A 23,251-nucleotide genomic window follows, 5' to 3' on the forward strand; every position below is an offset into this window, starting at 1 on the left:
TTACGCCTGTAATCCCATCACTTTGGGAGGCAGAGGCGGGCAAATCACGAGGTTGGGAGATCGAGACCATCCTGGCTAACATGGTGAAACCCTGCCTCTACCTAAAATATACAAAAAATTAGGCAGGCATGGTGGCAGGGGCCTGTAGTCCCAGCAACTCGGGAGGCTGAGGCAGGAGAATGGTGTGAACCCGGGAGGCGGAGCTTGCAGTGAGCCGAGATCACATCACTGCACTCCAGCCTGGGTGACAGACCAAGACTCCGTCTCAAAAAAAAAAAAAAAAAAAAATCAAGCCATCCAAAAGAAAAGTTAATAAAAGACTATCAAGTACTCAATGCCCATAAATATAAAACTGTAGATAAAACAGAATAATTGTTTGAATAACAGAAATCACCAAGATTCACTGATAAATTTGATAAAGAAATAGACAAAATAATCATATCGCCATTAAAGACATATTAAGTTTTTACATACAAATGTTTCCACAAGAAAAGTTGATTCCCAGAGTATTTGACTGAAAAATTCTGGTGTACATTCAAAGAAATAATGTAAACTCTATACAATGTCTTTCCAGAAAATAGAAGAGAAGAAAACATTGCTCAATTCATTTTATGAGACCAGCATAACCCAATACCCAAACCAGACATAGATATAGCAAGAAATAAAAACTATAGAAAAATATTCATGAATATGGACGCAAAGATTTTCAATAAAATATTAGCTAATAGAATCTTGCAGCATGTGCAACATGTTAAAAAGATAATATATCATGACCAAGTGGGATTTTCCCAGTAATTCAAAGCTGATTCAACATTAAAATATCAATCAATATGGTTTACAATATCAACAGAAAATATTACATAATCATCTCAATAGATGCAAAAAAGCATGTTATAAAATTTAATAGCCATTGATATAGACTAGAAATATAAACTTCATTAGCCTAATCAAGGACATCTAAAAAATCTCTACATTCTACATCAGACTTAATGATAAAAGAATAAATGCCTTGCCCCGATAATGGGCAGCTACAAAGAAACAAAAAACAAGCAAACAAACAAAATAACCTATATACTACATTATAGTTAACAATTAAAGATCTAAGACTTTCCCCTAAGATCATTGATGAGGCAAGGATGTCTGTTTTCACCTCTCCTATTTAACATCATATTGATAGTCCTAGCCACTGCAATAAAGCAAGAAAAGAATAAATGGCCTACAGATTGGAAAGGAGCAAATAAAATTATCTCTATTTACAGATAAATGACCATCTACACAGAAAGTCTAAAGTAATCTAGTAAGATACTTCTAAAACTAATAAATGAATTTAGCAAGGTTCCAAGATACAAGGTCAATATATAAAAATTAGTTGTATTTCTATATTCTAGCAACAAACAAGTGGAAATCAAAATTGGGGGGGCAGGTAGTACCATTTAAAATAGCATCAGAAATACAAATAAATGAAATATGTACATATTTAACAAGATATGTGCAAGATAAGTATGCTCAAAAATATTAGACACTGATGAAAAAAGCCAAAGAGACCAAAACAAATGAAGAGATAATGTGACCACAGATTGTGTTAATCAATATTTTTGAGTGCCAAAATTTATCTATAGATTTAAGGCAATTCTAAACAAAATCCCAGCAGGACTTTGTAGAGATATTAGCAAACTTATTCTAAAATTTGTACGGAAAGGCAAAAGACCTAGAATAGTCAAAACAATTTTGAAAAAGAAGAACAAAGTTGGAGGATTCATATTATAATTACATAATTTCAAGACCAAAAATAAAGCTACATAGTAAAGACTGTGTGGTGTTGGTGAAAGGACAAATATAATAATGATGCAGAATAGGGAACCCATAAATAGATTCACAAAAATATAGGCAATGATTTTTTTTACAAAGACACAATGGAAGTTTAGAGGAGCAAAAATAGTCATTTCAACAAACGGTGTTAAAACAACCATATGCCAAAAAAAAAAAAAACCTCAACACATATCTCACACCTGATTTAAAAAAATTAACTCAAATGGATCACAAGCCTAAATGTAAAATATAATAGCATACAACTTTAGGATGAAAACAAAGGAGAAAATTTTTGTGACCTTGAGTTAAGCAAAGATTCCTTGGATATGATACCAAAAGCACAAGCCATTTTTTTAAAAAGTTGATGAAATCAATATCAGAAAAATTAAATTATTTCAGCCTCTGAAAAACACTTTCAAAATGAACTGAAAGCCACAAACTGAGAAAAAAATGTTTACAACAAATTTTATTACTGACAAAGGGCTTGTATAAAGAGTAAAGAAGGGTCACAGGCAAGACAGCCAAATAGGAACAGCTCCAGTCTGCAGCTGCCAGTGAGATCAATGCAGAAGGTGGGTGAGTTCTGCATTTCCAGCTGAGGTACCCGGCTCATCTCATTGGGACTGGTTAGACAGTGGTTGCAGCCCACAGAAGGCAAGCAAAAGCAGGGCGAGGCATTGCCTCACCCAGGAAGCACAAGGGGTTGGGGAACTCCCTCCCCTAGCCAAGGGAAGCCTTGAGGGACTGTGCCATGAGGAACGGTGCATTCTGGCCCAGATACTACACTTTTCCCATGGTCTTCACAATCCGCAGACCAGGAGATTCCCTCGGGTGCCTACACCGCCAGGGCCCTGGGTTTCAAGCACAAAACTGGGTGGCTGTTTGGGCAGACATCGAGCAAGCTGCAGGAGTTTTTTTTTCATACCCCAGAGGTGCCTGGAATGCCAGCTAGACAAAACCACTCACTCCCCTGGAAAGGGAGCTGAAGCCAGGGAGCCAAGTGGTCTAGCACAGTGGATCCTATGCCCACAGAGCATAGCAAGCTAAGATCCACAGGCTTGAAATTCTCACTGCAAGCACAGCAGTCTGAGTTGACTTGGGACACTCGAGCTTGGTGGGGGAAGGGGCGTCCACCCATTACTGATGCTTGAGTAGGCGGTTTTCCCCTCACGGCGTAAACAAAGCCACCAAGAAGTTCAAACTGGGTGGAGCCCACTGAAGCTCCACAAAGCCGCTGTAGCCAAACTGCCTCTCTAGATTTCTCCTCTCTGGGCAGGGCACCTCTGAAAGTAAGGCAGCAGCCCCAGTCAGGGGCTTATAGATAAAACTACCATGTCCCCAGGACAGAGCACTTGGGGGAAGGGGTGGCTTGGGCACAGCTTCGGCAGACTTAAACATTCCTACCTCCCAGCTCTGAAGAGAGCAGTGGGTCTCCCAGCACAGTGCTTGAGCTCTGCTAAGGGACAGATTGCTTCCTCAAGTGGGTCCCTGACCCCCATGCCTCCTGACTGGGAGACATCTCCCAGCAGGGGTTGACAGACACCTCATACTAGAGAGCCCCAGCTGGCATCTGGTGGGTGACCCTCTGGGACAAAGCTTCCAGAGGAAGGAACAGGCAGCAATCATTGCTGTTCTGCAGCCTATGCTGGTGATACCCAGGCAAACAGGGTCTGGAGTGGACCTCCAGTAACTCCAGCAGACCTGCAGCTGAGGGGCCTGACTGTTAGAAGGAAAACTAACAAACAGAAAGGAATAGCATCAACATCAACAAAAAGGATGTCCACACAGAAACCATATCTGAAGGTCACCAACATCAAAGACCAAAGGTAGATAAATTCAAGAAGATGAGGAAAAACCAGCGCAAAAAAGCTGAAAATTCCAAAAAGCAGAACACCTCTTCTCCTCCAAAGGACTACAAGTCTTTGCCAGCAAGAGAACAAAACCGGACAGAGAACGAATTTGACGAACTGACAGCAGTAGGCTTCAGAAGGTGGGTAACAACAAACTCCTTCAAGCTAAAGGAGCATGTTCTAACCCAATGCAAGGAAGCTAAGAATCTTGAAAAACAGGCTAGAGGAATTGCCAACTAGAATAACCAGTTTAGGGAAGAACATAAATGACCTGATGGAGCTGAAAAACACAGCACCAGAACTTTGTGAAGCATACACAAGTATCAATAGCTGAATCAATCAAGCAAAAGAAAGGATACCAGAGATTGAAGATCAACTTAATGAAATAAAGCATGAAGACAAGATTAGAGAAAAAAGAATAAAAGGAATGAACGAAGCCTCCAAGAAATATGGGACTATGTGAAAAGACCAAACCTACGTTTGAATGGTGCACCTGAAAGTGACGGGCAGGATGGAACCAAGTTGGAAAGTACTCTTCAGGATATCACCCAGGAAAACTTGCCCAGCCTAGCAAGACAGGCCAATATTCAAATTCAGGAAATACAAAGAACACCACAAAGGTACGCCTCAAGAAGAGCCACCCCAAGATACATAATTAACAGATTCACCAAGGTTGAAATGAAGAAAAAAATGTTAAGGGCAGCCAGAGAGAAAGGTCGGGTTACCCACAGAAGGAAGCCCATCAGAGTAGCAGTGGATCTCTCCGCAGAAACCTTACAAGCCAGAAGAGAGTGGGGGCCAATATTCAATATTTTTAAATAAAAGAATTTTCAACCCAGAATTTCATATCCAGCCAAACTCAGCTTCATAGGTGAAGGAAAAATAAAATCCTATACAGACAAGCAAATGTGCAGAGATTTTGTCACCATCAGGCCTGTCTTACAAGAGCTCCTGAAGGAAGCACTAAATATGGAAAGGAAAAACTGGTACCAGCCACTACAAAAACATACCAAATTGTAAAGACCATCGACACTATGAAGAAACTGAATCAACTAACGGGCAAAATAAGCAGCTAGCATCATAATGACAAGATCAAATTCACTTATAACAATATTAACCTTAAATGTAAATGGGCTAAATTCCCCAATTAAAAGACACAGACTGGCAAATTGGATAGAGTCAAGACCCATCGGTGTGCTGTATTCAGGAGACCCATCTCACATACAAAGACACATATAGGCTCAAAATAAAGAGATGAAGGAATATTTACTGAGCAAATGGGAAGAAAAAAAAAGTGGGGGTTGCAATCCTAGTCTCTGATAAAACAGACTTTAAACCAAGAAAGATCAAAACAGACAAAGAAGGGCATTACCTAATGGTAAAGGGATTAATTCAACAAGAAGAGCTAACTATCCTAAATATATATGCACCCAATTGACAGGAGCACCCAGATTCATAAAGCAAGTTCTTACAGACCTACAAAGAAACTTAGACTCCCACACAATAATAGTGAAGGACCTTAACACTCCGCTGTCCATATTAGACAGATCAACAAGAGAGAAAATATTCAGGACTTGAACTTAGCTCTGACCAAGCAGACCTAATAGACATCTTCAGAACTCTTCAGCCCAAATCAACAGAATATACATTCTTCTCAATACCACATTACACTAATTATAAAATTGGCCACATAATTGGAAGTAAAACACTCCTCAGCAAATGCAAAAGAACAGAAATCACAGCAAACAGCCTCTCAGACCACAGTGCAATCAAATTAGAACTCAAGATTAAGAAACTCACTCAAAACCACACAACTACATGGAAACTGAACAACCTGCTCCTGAATGACAACTGGGTAAATAACGAAATGAAGGCAGAAATAAAGAAGTTCTTTGAAACCAGTGAGAACAAAGACACAACATACCAGAATCTCTGGGATACGGCTAAAGCAGTGTTTAGAGGGAAACTGATAGCACTAAATGCCCACAGGAGAAAGCAGGAAAGATCTAAAATCGACTCCCTAACCTCACAATTAAAAGAACTAGAGAAGCAAGGGCAAACACATTCAAAAGCTAGCAGAAGACAAGAAATAACTAAGATCAGAGCAGAAATGAAATAGATAAGAGACACGAAAAACCCTTCAAAAAATCAATGAATCCAGGAGCTGGATTTCTGAAAAGATCAACAAAATAGATAGACCACTAGCCAGACTAATAAAGAAGAAAATAGAGAAGAATCAAATAGATACAATAAAAACTGATTAAGGGGATATCACCACTGATCCCACAGAAATACAAACTACCATCAGAGAATACTATAAACACCTCTATGCAAATAAACTAGAAAATCTAGAAGAAATGGATAAATTGCTGGACACATACACCCTCCCAAGACTAAACCAGGAGGAAGTTGAATCCCTGAAAAGACCAATAAGAAGTTCTGAAATTGAGACAGCCTACCAACCAAAAAAAACCCAGGACCAGATGGATTCATAGCTGAATTCTACCAGAGGTACAAACAGGAACTGGTGCCATTCCTTCTGAAACTATTCCAGACAATAGAAAAAGAGAACTCCTCCGTAACTCATTTTATCAGGCCAGCATCATCCTAATACCAACATCTGGCAGAGACACAACAAAAAAAGAAAATTCCAGGTCAATATCCCAGATGAACAGGGATGCAAAAACCCACAGTAAAATACTGGAAAACCGAATCCAGCAGCACATCAAAAAGCTTATCCACCACAATCAATTTGGCTTCATCCCTGGGATTCAAGGCTCGTTCAACATACACAAATCAATAAATGTAATCCATCATATAAACAAAACCAATGACAAAAACCACATGATTATCTCAATAGATGCAGAAAAGGACTTAGACAAAATTCAACACCCTTTCATGCTAAAAACTCTCAATAAACTAGGTATTGATGGAACATATCTTAAAATAATAAGAGTTATTTATGACAAACCCACAGCCAATATCATACTGAATGGGCAAAAGCTGAAAGCATTCCCTTTGAAAACTGGCACAAGACAAGGATGCCCTCTCTCACCACTCCTATTCAATATAGTGTTGGAAGTTCTGGCCAGGGCAATCAGGCAGGAGAAAGAAATAAAGGGTATTCAATTAGGAAAAGAGGAAGTCAAATTGTCCCTGTTTACAGATGACATGATTGTATAGTTAGAAAACCCCATCGTCTCAGCCCAAAATCTCCTTAAGCTGATAAGCAACTTCGGCAAAGTCTCAGGATACAAAATCAATGTGCAAAAATCACAAGCATTCCTATACACCAATAATAGACAAACAGAGAGCCAAATCATGAGTGAACTCCCATTCACAATTGCTTCAAAGAGAAATAAATACCTAGGAATCCAACTCACAAGGGATGTGAAAGACCTCTTCAAGGAGAACTACAAACCACTGCTCAAGGAAATAAGAGAGGACACAAACAAATGCAAAAACATTCCATGCTCATGGATAGGAAGAATCAATATCATGAAAATGGCCATACTGCCTAAAGTAATTTATGGATTCAATGCTATCCCCATCAAGCTACCATTGACTTTCTTCATAGAGTTAGATAAAAACGACTTTAAATTTCATATGGAACCCAAAAAGAGCCTGTATAGCCAAGACAATCCTAAGCAAAAAGAACAAAGCTGGAGGCATCATGCTACCTGACTTCAAACTATACCACAAGGCTACAGTAAACAAAACAGCATGGTATTAGTACCAAAACAGATATATAGACCAATGGAACAGAACAGAGGCCTCATAAATAATGCCACACATCCACCACCATCTGATCTTTGATAAACCTGACAAAAACAAGCAATGGGGAAAGGATTCCCTATTTAATAAATGGTGTTGGGGAAACTGGCTAGCCTTATGCAGAAAGCTGAAACTAGACCCCTTCCTTACACCTTATACAAAAATTAACTCAAGATGAATTAAAGACTTAAACATAAGACCTAAAACCATAAAAACCCTAGAGGTAAACCTAGGCAATACCATTTAGGACATAGGCATGGGCAAAGATTTCATGACTAAAACACCAAAAGCATGGGCAACAAAAGCTAACATTAACAAATGGGATCTAATTAAACTAAAGAGCTTCTGCACAGCAAAAGAAACTACCATCACAGTGAACAGACAACCTACAGAATGGGAAAATTTTTGGAATCTATCCATCTGACAAAGGGCTAATATCCAGAATCTACAAAGAACTTAAACAACTTACAAGAAAAAACAAACCCCATCAAAAACTGTGCAAAGGATATGAACAGACACTTCTCAAAAGAAGACATTTATGTGGCCAAGAAACATATGAAAAAAAGCTCACCATCACTGGTCATTAGAGAAATGCAAATCACAACCACAATGAGATACCATCTCACGCCAGTTTTAATGGTGACATTAAAAAGTCGGGAAATAACAGATGCTGAAGAGAATGTGGAGAAACAGAAACGCTTTTACACTGTTGGTGGGAGTGTAAATTAGTTTGACCATTGTGGAAGACAGTATGGCGATTCCTCAAGGATCTAGATCCAGAAATACCATTTGACCCAGCAATCCCATTTCTGGGTATATACCCAAAGGATTATAAATCATTCTACTATAAAGACACATGCACACACGTATGTTTACTGCAACACTGTTCACAATAGCAAAGACTTGAAACCAACCCAAATGCCCATCAATGATAGACTGGATAAAGAAAATGTGGCACATACACATCATAGAATACTATGCAGCATAAAAAAGATGAGTTCACGTCTTTTGCAGGAGCAGAAAACCAAACACCGCAATGTTCTCACTCATAAGTGGGAGTCGCACAATGAGAACACATGGACATAGGGAGGGGAACATTACACACCAGGGCCTGTCAGGGGGTGAGGGGACTACGGGAGGGATAGCTTTAGGAGAAATACCTAATGTAGACGACAGGTTGATGGGTGCAGCAAACCACCATGGCACGTATATACCTGTGTAACAAACCTGCATGTTCTGCACGTGTATCCCAGAACTTAAAGTATAATAAGAAAAAAAGGTTAAAAAAAGAGTAAAGAAGTCTCAAAACTCAGCAGTAAGACAATTAAAAACAGTTTAAAAAATAGGCAGAAGATTTCAAGACAGTTTAGCAAAATAATTATACAAACGGAAAATAAGCACATGAACAAATGCACACTATCATTATTCATTACAAATAATTATTTAAAACAACAGGAAGTTATCACTAAACACCTATTAGAATAGCTTTATTTATTCATTTATTTACTTATTCATTTACTAAAAGCCATTAACAATACCAGATGCTGGTAAGGATGCAAAACAACTAAAACTCTCATACATGACTGATGGAAATGCAAAATGGCACAGCTACTTAAGACAACAGTTTGACAGTTTCTCATATAGCTACACATTAATTACTATATGACTCAGCAATTCCATTCCCAGTTATTTATCAAAGACAAATACAAATTTATATTCACACAAAAACCTGTACATAGATGTTTATAGCAGCTTAATTTATAACTGCCAGAAACTGGAAACAGCATAAATGCTCTTTAGCTTGTGGATGATAAACAAACTCCGGTCCATCCATAAAAAGGAATATGATTCAGCAATTTTAAAAAATACCCAACTTGATACCAAGCAGAAATAAATCTCAAATACATAATGGTAGGTGAAAAAAACCATAGGCTACATGCTGTATGATTCCAGTTATACAATATTGTGGAAAAGGCAGAACTACAGGGAGAGAGGATAGATCAGTGGTTGTCAGAGGTTGGGACTGGAGAGTGACTGATGCCAAAGGGATATTTAGAAATGTTCTTTTGATGATGAAACTTATGTATCTTGATTGGGTGGTGGTGATCCTATGACTCTATGCATGTTTCACAATTCAAAGAATGGTACACTAAATAGTAAATTTTACTATATGTAAAATTAAAATATAATCAGACATACATTTCTAAATAAATTAAATTTTAATCTTGTTAGATTCTCTCTCCATGTAGTTTTTATCAACCCAGTGTGCTTTTGCCTTATATCTAGCCACAATTCTATGAGTATAGCATAAGTGGAAAACAGACTTTTATGGATAATCAGTAGTCTCCGCCATATAAAGTTTAATTCTGCATGAAATCATTCTCTAGTGCAAACCCTTTCTATATAGATCCACAAATAAAATGATGTGAAGATTAAAAATTTTCAGGTTGCAGAACAAAAACATTGTACCAATTCTGTCCTCTATGTAGAAGCTTGGTAAGACCATTGCAGGCTGTTTGATAAACTATAAAGAGATGAGAAAACCAACTGCAAGGGACTAGACAGAGGAATAAATGAAAGTACAAGGCAGGGTAAAAGAGAAGAATACAGTGTAAACAGAGAGAAGAGATAGGATTAGAAAGGGAAGACAAGATAAATGGGGAATAAAATATGAAAAAATAGAGAGTGTATGAAATTTTTATATCTTTCTTATGCAGAATAATTTTTCATGGTTGTAGCTATAAAGCAAAACTGAAGTCAATTGGGAACTATGTGTTACTTTGTTTTGGTAAGTTAAATTAAGTTTCTCACACAATGAAACAAACTACTAAAAGTCTCCCTCATTACAAAAATATTGCCAATTATTTCTCCTTAGTTCTAGCTTATAAAATATCACTGTCTATCTCAGAAAATGAAATTGTCTAAATGTCCTTTTAAGAGTATCTCTGATGCTGGTTCTCACATCCTTCAAATGTAGAAAAACTACTTTCTCCATAAATGTTAAGTTGCAAACATTTAAATCAATTTATAAGCTAGATAAAGACTACCATAAAGTTTCCACAAAAGTACATTCACCTCATGCTGCTGATGTAAACATTTAACATAAAAGGTTTATATATGCAGTTCTCTGGAACCTCTCTCTAAAAGTTAGCAATCCCTATCCATCCCAAAGAACCAGAGAACAACCTGTCTGCAAATCTGAGCGCAGTCTGCTTTTCTGCTTTCTACTACACTTGGTGCCATTTTGGTCTCTCTCAGGGCCTTCAGCTTTGTGTTGAGAAGGGGACCCCTCTCCTCCCTCTCCATCAGCAATATCAAGGTCAGGGAAGCATTTTTAAAAGTTTCTCCTTAGGTCTGATTCTCCATACCACAGCATATATTTGAATTATGACATGCGTGTCAGTGATTTTCAACCAAGGAGATGTTGTTCTCAAGGTTTGGCAATGTCCAGAGACATTTTTGGCCATGATTACTGGGGGAAGGATGCTACTGGCATCTAACAGGCGGAGGCCGGGAATGCCGCTAAATTCTACAACACACGGGACAATCTTCCACAACAAAGAATAAATTAATTCAAAATATCAATAGTGCCAAGGTTGGGAAACACTGATCTATATATATATTTCAACATCTACCTCCTTATCTGTATCTATTTTTAAGCCAAGTAGTCGTTTGGGGTTTCTGGTAGTTTTTGTAATTAGGGATGTTTGGAGTTTTCAGGTAAGCATGTTTGGTTGGTTAAGAGACCACCCAGATTAATTAGCAGACTCACTGGAGACCTTGAATAATGTCTTCAGTAATACTGAGCATTGGGAATTTGTTTCTGACTCAAGTGGCAGAACCCTGGTTTATGTAGCCACACAAACTCTGAAGAGGAACAGACTGTCTCTTTCAGAGTGGAAACTTCCACAGTTCTGACGTTTGCACTTCCTGCCTTCACAAGGGGAATAATAATATTCTTGTGAAACTTTAAAAAAATACCAAAAACGAGAGAAAAAAAGGAAACAAGCTTTAAGCATGAAATACCAGCATAATTATACTTGCAAATACTTGGATAATTACTACTTCTTTACCTGGCATTATAGTACATTAATAACATAATGGTAAACTGAATTTACCCTTAAATGGATCCTTAGGCTCAAGTAATATTGTTCATCTCTAAAAGGCACTGGAAGTACAAAACAAGTTCACCCGGGTAAGTGGATAGATAATTTATAATATAAAATAAATCCAATAAAATTCTTTATGTCTTCTTTAAAATTAAAAAAGTATTAAAACGCTTTTGTCACTCTAACAAAAGCATTCAAACGGGGGACAAATGAGAGTGAAGCAGAAAACTTTAGCTTGCAAGTTCCAATTCCCTCTGTAAGAGTCAAAAGATAAGGTTAACTTTTGAGGCATCCTATCAATACTTTAGAAACCAGTGTTGGTTAAGTACAATAAAAAAAATTAATCATTGTGTTGTTTTATGTGCATTTAAAATTTTTTTTATTTTTAAAAAATTTCTATGGGTACATTTATGGACATATTTAAGAGTCTTTACAACACAAGAAAATTCACTCTATTGGATTTATAGAAATATTAAGATTAAAATCTATGTTTAAATATTTCAAAATTTTAATCGGCTACATTAATAAGTTTTTATTTAGAGTTGCATAAGGAGTTTGTGAATATTTGGAAATATCTAGATTAAACGTTAAACAGACATTACTTGACATACAAATAAAAGTAAGGGCATAAAGTCCTCCATAAAACTATAAGTTTTACAAAATACTGAGACAGCCAAGTAAAAACGGGTTCTGGAAGAACCTCCCACCAGCCTGCACAGTGGGAGGACGGGGCGGGGCCTCGGGAAGTTCGCGTTGTTTGCAGTGGGGAGGATCCCGGCCTCCCCTGTCCCCGGGATTCAATCTGTGAGATGAGGGCCTGTTAACAGGAACACCTCCCGCTTTGCTGATTTTTTTTTTTTCCTTTTCACCCAATAAATTCCACTCCTCGCCCTTCTGTGTGTCCACGAGCCTGATCTTGCCTGGTCGTGTGACAACAGCCCGTTTTTTTTCCTACAACAGTATCACCTGGTCTGCCCCGATTTAGGTCATTCTAATTATAATGTCATAAGAAAAAAGCAAGCCCACAGAGAGAAAGCCTTGGTCAGAGAAGACCACATTGCTCCACTATAAAATCCTTCTCCCCCTGCATCAAAGCTCATGTTTAAGAGTCCATATTTGAGAACCAGACTTCCCGGGTCTAATTTCTGTGGCTCTACCACTTAATAGTGGTATCGTCTTTGGCAAATTATTTAATTTGTTGAACCATTCTCTGACTCAGTTTATTCATGTATAAATGATAATAACCTTAGAACCTGCCCTATAGGGTTGCTGTGAGGATTGAATGAGGTAACATTTTTAAAGAACTTGGCATAATGAATGGAAGATGGGTAGCATTATTATGCATTACTCTCTTAGCGCTGAAACCATTCTCCCTATTCCCTATGATAGGCAGGGCTGTTACATTTTTAATATGTTAAATATCCAATCCTGAAAATCAGAACGGAAACTAGCGAAAAGCTTTCAAAATTTATCCTTGACTTCAACAAACTGTGACAGAAATATAGTTACTTTTACTAAAGCGTTCTGTTAACTCATGACGTGAATACAAAAAAATATATACAGGGTTGAAAATAAAACCTAAGATATATCATTGAGTTCTGTTTAACACTCAACAAATCAGACTGAGATAACATTTAGAAAAAAGGAGACATACAGACCTTCACGGGGATGGTGACAAAGATGTGGGGATGGTTGACGTTTGCTGGAATGCTTACGGTACACCACACACTCTTCTGAGTACCTGACATATGATGGCTCAAACTGGTCCTCAGAGCATCCTTGTGAGAGGTGACAGCGTGCTGGCAGCCGGCGCTTGCTCTCGGGGCCTCCTCGGCCTCGGCGCCCACTCTGGCCGCGCTTGACGAGCCCTTCAGCCCGCCGCTGCACTGTGGGAGCCCCTTCCCGGGATAGCCGAGGCCGGAGCCGGCTCCCTCAGCCTGCCGGGAGGTGTGGAAGGAGAGGCACAGGCGGGAACCGCGGCTGCGCGCGGCGCATGCGGGCCAGCTAGAGTTCCGGGTGGGCGTGGGCTTGGCGGGCCCCGCACTCGGAGTGGCCGGCCGGCCCCGCCAGCCCCCCAGGCAGTGAGGGGCTTAGCACCCGGGCCTGCAGCTGCGGAGGGTGCTCCGGGTCCCCCAGCAGTGCCGGCCCACCGGCGCTGCGCTCGATTTCTCGCCGGGCCTTAGCTGCCTCCCTGCAGGGCAGGGCTTGGGACCTGCAGCCCGCCATGCCTGAGCCTTCCCCGAGGTGTCTATATGCTGGAGGGGGAGGAAAATGGATCAGGTCACACCAAACAATCTGGATCAAAAAGGCATACTTCCTCTTACCATGAAAAAATAGTATCTCCACTTTAAAATATTAAATGAAAAATACATGTTGTATATGTGAAAGTTATAGAAAAGGGCTAATTATAAAAAAAAAAAAGTTTAGTGCCAATACTGGTTCATAAATTCTTATTTTTAACTAATGCTGTTAAAATGCATACCAAAATCTTTCTCCTTAGTGACAATCCTGGCCTGAATCACAGAAATTTATACAAACAAATTACATTCAAAGAAAAATCTGTGTTTAAAGACAGGGCCTTAAAAATGTTTCTCTAGTTGAACTAGATATTCAATAGATTCATAAAACTTTCATTGCCAAAGCGTACAAAACATTTATTTTTAAAAGCTCTGCCTCTATATTATCTATGCCAAGTAAAATAGAATTTTATCTGGATTAAATGTCTTTGAGACATTTATCAGGCTCACTATTTGCTGGGAGGTCTGTTTTACTAAATTAAAAAATGTCACTGAGACAAAGCAACTAAGTGTTAAATAACTTACTTTCCTATTTCAGACATAAATCTGTGTAGGTATAGATGGTCTTGATAAACTGTGATAGAAGCAATCTGGCATCATACCTAGATGTCACCAACATTTTAAGCAATGGAAAAAAAATAACATAGCTTAGGACCATTTGAGACCTTGGCTGGAGGCCACAGCTTCTGTGGCTTCTGAATTGTTTAGGAAAGAAGCTGAGGTTTGGTTGTTCCTTTTTTACATTCTTTCATAAAAGGAGAGAGAGACATCCAAGGGATGAAATAAAAGAAAAAAAATCTGTTACCAGAGTTGGTCAACAGGCATCACAAGCTCGGATTCCAAGAGCCTGGAAAAACAAGTGAGAGGCGAGAGGTTGGTTCTCAAACTAAGAGCTGATGTGAGGTGCCTGACTTTCAGCAAGCCGGTAGACTTCCCCAATACCTACCCTGCACATGCAGACCCTGACCACAGCCAAGCAGACAAAGCCAATTTAAAAACAGAATGTCAGAGAAAAACTGGAGAAGCAAAGCAATGCCCAAGAGTGGGAGAGGCAGAAGCAGGCTTGAATGAGTAATCATGACTAGCTTCATGGAAAAGTAGATAATCTCTGCCCCAGACAGATAAAGGGTAAAGCCATAGACATTCCCTCTCACCTAGAAAGACAAAGTGGCCTTTCTGGAAATTGATGGTATGAAACCTAGATGTGAGATCATTTAAACCTTATGTAGTGTTATCTTAGGTAGTGTTATATAGTGCATATATGTGCTGTTTAGACTTGCAAAATAAGAATCTAATACCTACTGGCTCCAAACAAACAGTTAATTTAGGGGAGTTAAGCTCCAAGGAATCATATGCATAGTGATAGCCCTACAAAGCCCAAGCAATGGAAAAAAAAAAAAATTTTTTTTTTTTTGAGACAGAGTCTCACTCTTTCACCAGGATGGAGTACAGTGGCATGATCTCAGCTCACTGTAACCAGGAAAGATTAGGCTTGTGGACACATAGAAGGGCAATGAGTGCATTCAAGCAATTCTCCTGCCTCAGCCTCCCAAGTAGCTGGGACTACAGGTGTGCGCCACCACGCCAAGCTAATTTTTGTATTTTTAGTAGAGACAGGGTTTCACCATGTTGGCCGGGATAGTCTCGATCTCTTGATCTCGTGATCTGCCTGACTTGGCCTCCCAAAGGGCTGGGATTACAGGGTTGAGCCAACGAACCCAGCCGGAAAAATTTTTTTGTGACTTTCATTTCTGGAACTCAGTCTGGCTGCATTTCTGGACCATCACTCCAGCTGAGAACAACCATAAATGCTGAACACATTTAAATGTTGTTGTATCATTTTAAAGGCCTTGAAGAGAAGAGATGACAAGCAATTACCAGGCCTAAATCTAGGAGAAGGCAGAAACCCAGAGAGGAAAACAAAACTCTGAAGCTAATTTTGCTCTGGGAGTGTTTGCTGAACCCTGAGGACTTGTAATTTTGTTTTCACTGCTCAAGGGCTATGGGGCCACCATAGACAGGTAAGACAGAGACTGGCTCTGTGCTCACAGATCCTGTGTCTTTATTATTGGCCCACACGAAGATTGTATTTCCTATTGCTTCTTATAGTTATGTTGGGGACACATGTCTCGTTTAGTCAATAGAATAAGTACAGAACTTATGAATGTCACTTCCACACCCAGCCCTTAAAGTCATCCTCAAGAGCTCAGTTTCCTTTGCCAAATATTAACAACTTCTTGACAGATGCCTTGGAGGGGACAAACCTAAGAGAGTCATCTGAATTATGTCTGACTATGACATGAATGAAATAATACATTTTTATTCTTTTAAGCCACCAAGATTTTGTCTATAGAAGCTGGTGAGGATTATGCTGACAAGTTCCGGGGACTGCAAAGAGGCCCTCAGCCTCAAAAATGTAGAAAATAGTATCAACCCAGTCTATAGGCCCAACCACAGACCACAACGAATGTTATCTTAGTTGAACAGAAAAGGGGAGAAGTGGAGAGACACTTGAAAAACCATAAACAGAAGTAAGTGAACACACAGATGACTAAATCCTGATCACATTTGCTGGACTGTGTAAAAAAAAAATTCAAATTGAGAATTCAGTTTAAAATTGTCTCCGATTATAGTATAGCCTAGAGTCCAGCAAATGCAAACACAAATCGTTTTTGTAGGGATTCATCTTTATCTCAGGCATCAAAGAACTTTCACAAATAATTTTAGAGGGAAAATGCATGGATCACAACCCAAAACCACTGAAACAGCAGGAAACAAAGAAGCATGAGCAAAAACAGCAGAAATAGCAAGCAGCAGGAATAGACATGAAAAGAGATGATATATTGGAATCGACAGAAATATAATTCCATACTTGCTATGCCTAAAAAATAAAAGACTAATTTGGAAGTATCTATGGGAATCAGAAAACTATAAAGAATGACCAGCAGATTTGAAAAGGGTACAAATAAAACTTATCCTATTGAAGAATGTAATACCAAATTTCATAAATATAACATGCATTTATTTTCTGACCATTATTTCCTTTCAGTTGAAAGGCCACAATCTATGGCAATATTGATTCAAAGAAACATGGTCATTGAAATAAAAAGTCACTGGAAAGTTTTAATAGCACATGAGACAAAGTTAAAAGGACAATTGGTGAGATGTAAAATGAGTCAGAGGGAACCATCCAGAAAGATGCACAATGAGAAAAATAAATGAAAAATGTGTTTTTTGAAAAATTTTGAAACATGGAGGAGAAGGCACTTCCAAAATTACGGAATAAAGATCTATAAAAACCAATTCCTCCATAAGAACAAATATTGTCAAAGTCAACTTTTCAAGAATGCTGGAAATTGATGGCTTGCAACAATCCAGGAGCATTTATTCAAGAAAAACAGTTGAATTTTAGTAATAATGTTATAGTGAGCCCTGTGGTGTTATAACTTGCTCTGGTCTCATCTGCCTTCTCTAGTTCTCCAGTAGCCTTGAAAGCCAACAGCCTCAAAAATGTCATAGCTGTGAAAACCACAACCTAGCATCCCTGGAGGGGACAGAACAGGTTTGGACCACCCCAAAAACTCCATACTCAGATAATTGTCAGTATTTGACCAGTCTGTAAGCTCCCTGAAAAGTTTCTTTCTCAGAGCTTGGTCTGTGTAACTATCTTAGGCTGTTGTCTTAAAAACACTCAACAGTAGTTATTTAACACTACAGTTGCATGAAGCAGTGATAAAAGTTGGGGATAATAACAAGAAGCTACCATGAAATTCAAAAGGAAGAGTGGGGAATGAGATGTCCATGGGGTCATTGAAAAGCTCTGACAAATTTATAGAAATCTAGAAGGCAACATGCATGTGCCAAGGAAGACCTGACAAGGCCCTGATCTCTTACCTTTGGCAGATCTTAAGGCTCTGTGCAAGCAAAAAGAGAAGGTTAAGGCAGAGTTGTGAACTACTTGCTGAGGACTGAAAACATGTTCCAACACACTCTGAGAGATTCTTAGCAAAGACTGGTGTACTTATTGGTTTAAGGCATTTGAGGAAATAGTGTTGAGTTATTACCTGATTGGTAAGTTAACATAAAAGAGATTTTAGAGACTACACACTACAAACAATACAGAGTTCAAAAAATTGGTCCAGGAAAGTCATTATATGACCAAACAAACAACAGCAGTAACAACATCAACAAAGAGCTACAACAACTGACACTGGGGTGGTACAAAGGGGAGATGCAATTTCCAGGGTTGTAACATGGTATTATTTTAAATATCCAGTTTTATACACAAAATTATGAGACAGGCAACAAAACAGAAAATTATGGCCCATACATGGCGACAGGGGGAATGCTGGGGGGAAGGCAATAGAAATGTTCCTTCAGTATGCCCAGACACTAAACTAGAGAAAGACTTTCAATCAACTATTATATTATCAAAGAAATTGCAGTAACCATGTCTAAAGAATTAAGGAGAATTTTGATAAAATGTCCCACCAAGTAGAGAATATCATTTAAGAGATAGAAATTATTTAAAAAAAGAACCACAGGGAAATTTTGGAGTTAAAAAAATTAATTGAAATGACAATTCACTGGAGGAACACAACAGCTGATTTGAAATGACAGAAGAAAGAGCCACCAAAACTTAAATCTAGGTTGACTGCAAGTCTCTAATCTTAGAAACCAAAAGAAAAAATAATAAAGAAAAGTGAACAAAACCTCAGAGAACTGTGGGAAACCATCAAGCATAGCAGCATACACATATTGGAAATATTAGAAGGAGAGAAAAGGGGGAAGAAAGAATATTTTTAAAATAATGTTTAACAAATTCACACATTTGATGATGTCTCATCAGAAATCATGAAGCCAGGAGGCAGTGGGACAATTTATTCAAAGTGCTGAAGAAATAGACTTTTGAATAAGAATTCTGTATTCTCCATTAAATGTCTTTGAGACATTTATAAGGCTCACTATTTGCAGGGAGGTCTATTTTACTAAATTAAAAAATGTCACTGAGACAAAGCAACACGGTGAAACCCCATCTCTACTAAAAATACAAAAAAATTAGCCGGGTATGGTGGCGGGCACCTGTAGTCCCAGCCACTCGGGAGGCTGAGGCAGGAGAAAGGCGTGAACCCGGGAGGCAGAACTTGCAGTGAGCTGAAATCGCGCCACGCCACTCCAGCCTAGGCAATAGAGCGAGACTCCGTCTCAAAAAAAAAAAAAAGAAACACAAAAAGGAATCTTTCCAGCTGAAATGAAAGGACACTAGATAGTAGTAACTCAAGTCCATGTGAAAAAATAAAAAGCATCAGTAAAAGTAACTACATTTGATAATATAAAAGATATCATAAATGTATTATTGTTCATAACTCTTTTCTTCTCTCACTGATTTCAAAGACAACTGCATAAGGCACTAGTTATAAAACTGTGTTGAAGGATTTATAATGAAAAAGATGTAATTTCTATGACAATCATAGCACAAAAGGTCAGTGAGGAAAGAGAACTACATTGGAAGTTGACCAAGAAAGTTTTTATATACAATTGAAATTAAGTTGTTACTAATATAAACTAGATTGTTTTAAGTGAAGATGTTACTTGTAATTTCCAGGACAACCACTAAGAAAGTAATTTAAATAGATACATATATTTATACTTATCTATAATATGTATTATATATATAAATATTTGAATCATTTAGTTTTTAACATATTAAAAGAAAGAAGGGAATTAAAACTTTATACTACAAGATATCAATTTAACTCAAAAGAAAGGGGAAATGAAGAAATAGACAAAGACACAAGATGTATAGAAAACAAATGGCTGTTCACTCTAATGAGTGAACAGGCAACCTACAGAATGAGAGAAAATTTTTGCAATCTATCCACCTGACAAAGGGCTAATATCCAGAATCTACAAAGAACTTAAACAAATTTACAAGAAAAAGAACAACCCCATCAAAAAGTGGGCAAAGGATATGAACAGACACTTCTCATAAGAAGACATTTATGCAGCCAACAAACATATGAAAAAAAGCTCATCATCACTGGTCATTAGAGAAATGCAAATCACAACCACAGTGAGATACAATCTCAGTGCCAGTTAGAATGGCAATCATTAAAAAGACAGAAAACAGATGCTGGAGAGGATGTGGAGAAATAGGAATGCTTTAACACTGTTGGTGGGAGTATAAATTAGTCCAACCATTGTGGAAGACAGTGTGGCAATTCCTCAAGGATCTAGAACCAGAAATAACATTTGACCCAGCAATCCCATTACTGGGTATATACCCAAAGGATTATAAATAATTCTACTATAAAGACACACACACACATATGTTTATTGCAGTACTATTCACAATAACAAAGACTTGAAACCAACCCAAATGCCCATCAGTGATAGATTGGATAAAGGAAATGTGGCACGTATGTGTCATGGAATACTATGCAGCCATAAAAAAGGATGAGTTCATGTCCTTTGCAGGGACATGGGTGAAGCTGGAAACCATCATTCTCAGCAAACTAACACAAGAACAGAAAACCAAACACCGCATGTTCTCACTTGTAAGTGGGAGGTGAACAATGAGAACGCATGGGCACAGGGAGGGGAACATCACACACCGGGGCCTGTTGGGGGCTAGGGGGTGATGGGAGGGAAAGCATTAGGAGAAATACCTAATGTAGATGACGGCTTGATGTGTGCAGCAAACCACAATGGCATGTGTACACCTACGTAACAAACCTGCATGTTCTGCACATGTATCCCAGAACTTAAAGTATAATAAAAAAAAAGAAAACAAATGGCAAAATTCCCGATGTAAATCATACATTATCAATAATTGCATTAAATGTAAATGGACTAAACCCAGCAGTCAAAAGGCAGATTGGCAGAATAAATTTAAAAGTATAATCCTGTCATAAGCTGTCTACCAAACACATTTGAGATTCAAGAGACAATAGGTTGAGAGTAAAAAAATAGAGAAAGATACAGTATGCTAATAGTAAGTAAAGGAAAGCTAAAGTGGCTACACTAATTTCAGACAAAACAAACTTTGAACAAAAATTATTACTTGAAACAAAGGATATTTTATAATGATAAAGGAACTAAACCATCAGCAATATTCATTATTCATTCATGAAATGAACAAATAGATATATTTTGACATTTTGGAAAATGTTTAGAAATATATATGCAGCTAACACCAGATCCTGAAAATACATGAAACAAAAAGTGACAGAACTGAAGAAAAAATAGACAATTCAATAATAATAATTAGAGGGGTTAAATATGTCTATTACCTTGATTGTGGTGAGGATATTATGGGTGTTTGCATATGTCCAAACTCATCAATTGTACATGTTAAATATGTGCAGTTCTTTATATATATATATTTATATATACCTCAATAAAGCTGATTTTTAAAAAGATTATACAACATAACCAAGTGGCATTTATCTGAGAAATAATGCAAGATGGTTAACATCTGAAAATCAATCAATGTATAATATCCTATTACAAAAACCAGACAATCATTTCAATAGACACAGAAAAATCATTTGAAAAAATCCAACACTCTTCCTAATAAAAACACTCAGTAAACCAGGATTATTTTAAAAAGTTATCAGCCTAATAAAGGCCATATATAAAAATTGCCTAGCTAATATCATAATTAATGTTGAATGACTAAATGCCTTCCTCCTAAGATCATGAACAAGAAAAGATTGTCCATTCTTACCACTTCTGTACAATTTTCTACTGAAAGACCTAGAGAAAAAATGGGCAAATGTCTCTATAAAAATAAAAAACAAAAAATCTGCCTGGTGTGGTGGCATGTCCCTGTAGTTCCAGCACTCAGGAGGCTGAGGCAGGAGGATTGCTTAAGTCCAGGACTTAGAGGCTCCAGTGAGCTAAGATCACACCACTACACTCAGCCTGGGTGACAGTGTGAGACCCCCCAACTCTTAAAAAAAAGATAAAAAAATAAAAAGTTTAATATATCAGAAAATATAACAATTTAAAATGTATTTATTCCTATTTACATTAATACAAAATATATAAAGCAAAATTTTACATAACTATAAGAGAAAGTTAACACATTCACAATAAAAATTAAACACTTTTTAAGAAATCTACCAGGCCAGGCACGGTGGCTCACGCTTGTAATCCCAGCACTTTGGGAAGCCGAGGCGGGCGGATCACGAGGTCAGGAGATCGAGACCACGGTGAAACCCCGTCTCTACTAAAAAATACAAAAAATTAGCCGGGCGTGGTGGCGGGCACCTGTAGTCCCAGCTACTCGGAGAGGCTGAGGCAGGAGAATGGTGTGAACCCGGGAGGCGGAGCCGAGATTGTGCCACTGCGCTCCAGCCTGGGCGACAGCGCGAGACTCCGTCTCAAAAAAACAAACAAACAAACAAAAAAAACAAATCTACCTCAGTACCTAATAAAATAAAGCAAAAAAAGACTATAGGATATTTCAGTAGCATAACCTACAAACTTCAAATCACATTCTTTGAAATACACATAAACCAATTACAAAAACTGATCATGACTTGGCCTCAAAACAACTCTCAGATAATTTCAAAGGTTTAAGGTCATACAGATGATATACTATGACTATAATTCAATTAACTCAGAAGTCAGTAACAAAAATATAACTAGAAGATATTTCATGTTTAGAAATAAGGAAATATGTTTCTAACTGAACTATGGTCCAGTAAATAAAGCATAATAGAAATAAATTATAAGAAAGTAAAACTCTACTGAAAATGGAGAGGAGGGAGTATATGATAACATAATAAAAGAGGAAGAAGGGGAGTAAATGATCACTTGAAAATATAAAAAAGACTTAGGAAAAGAAGATGCTACATGGGGGAAATTGGGAATATATTTAGAAACAATAGAAGTAAGCATAAAATAACTAAGAACTGAGAAATTTTAGAAAGCAAAGCAGAGTGTATAAAATTTACTATCTTGGTTTTTAAAATTCAGTGAAGTAGTAATATATGGACATTCACAAACACACACATAAACAACACACATAGACTTGAAACTAGTGTGATGGCCTTACTATCAGAACAGAAACAGAAGAAAAATAAAAACAAAACAAAGAAAAACAGGTTGTGATTGAAGGAAAAAAGATATTTTCTTAAGAAGAAAGATAGATCGCTTCTCGGCCTTTTGGCTAAGATCAAGTGTAAGAAGAAAGATAGGCTGGGTGCGGTGGCTCATGCCTGTAATCCCAGCACTTCCGGAGGCCGAGGTGGGCGGATCATCTGAGGTCAAGAGTTCGAGACCAGCCTGGCCAACACTGTGAAACCCATCTCTACTAAAAATACAATAATTAGCCAGGAGTGGTGGCTTGTGCCTGGTAGTCCTAGCTACTCAGGAGGCTGAGGCAGGAGAATCGCTTGAACCT

The 23,251-nt window shown here is 38.0% G+C and overlaps 1 protein-coding gene across 1 annotated transcript in view; it reads right to left on the reverse strand.

The window, feature by feature from the left end:
* The window catches only part of ST8SIA1 (ST8 alpha-N-acetyl-neuraminide alpha-2,8-sialyltransferase 1), a 174,702-nt gene extending 161,375 nt beyond the window's left edge, over positions 1-13,327 (reverse strand). Inside the window, exon 1 of the mRNA XM_058441865.1 lies at positions 13,201-13,327. The gene's annotated coding sequence lies outside the window, so the exon portion shown is untranslated. The remainder of the gene's footprint in view (positions 1-13,200) is intronic.
* Between the last annotated feature and the right edge of the window lie 9,924 nt (positions 13,328-23,251).

The sequence above is a fragment of the Hylobates moloch genome, unplaced genomic scaffold (assembly GCF_009828535.3).
Source record: "Hylobates moloch isolate HMO894 unplaced genomic scaffold, HMol_V3 SCAFFOLD_8, whole genome shotgun sequence".
In the NCBI taxonomy this organism is placed as follows: Eukaryota; Metazoa; Chordata; class Mammalia; order Primates; family Hylobatidae; genus Hylobates; species Hylobates moloch.